The sequence below is a fragment of the Vipera ursinii genome, assembly GCF_947247035.1.
Source record: "Vipera ursinii genome assembly, chromosome: 1".
Classification (NCBI taxonomy): domain Eukaryota; kingdom Metazoa; phylum Chordata; class Lepidosauria; order Squamata; family Viperidae; genus Vipera; species Vipera ursinii.
The window spans coordinates 16,504,752-16,505,079 of NC_139512.1; positions in this window are offsets into that span (position 1 = coordinate 16,504,752).

A 328-nucleotide genomic window follows, 5' to 3' on the forward strand; every position below is an offset into this window, starting at 1 on the left:
TTTTGTTTTGGTTTGTTGTTTTAAAGTTTTCTCCCTCCCTTGCCATGTTACACAGTGCCCAACAGTGAATGATGACGACAGTCCTTTTCCGAATAATTTGGGGATTTTAAAAATGACAAGAATCAACGGATTGGTAGGAGGAGGTCAGGAGTTTAACCAATGAACGCATTTGCAATCACTCCCAACAACACGGCGAGGGTTTAAGTGGCTCGGAAAGCGTTTGCAGCTGAAATTGGATCTACTTGGCTAGATCCGTAAGGTTTATAAACCAAACGGTCCTTTTGGGTGAAGAGAAACCTGCCTAATTCTAAATTAGGTTTAAGCCTGT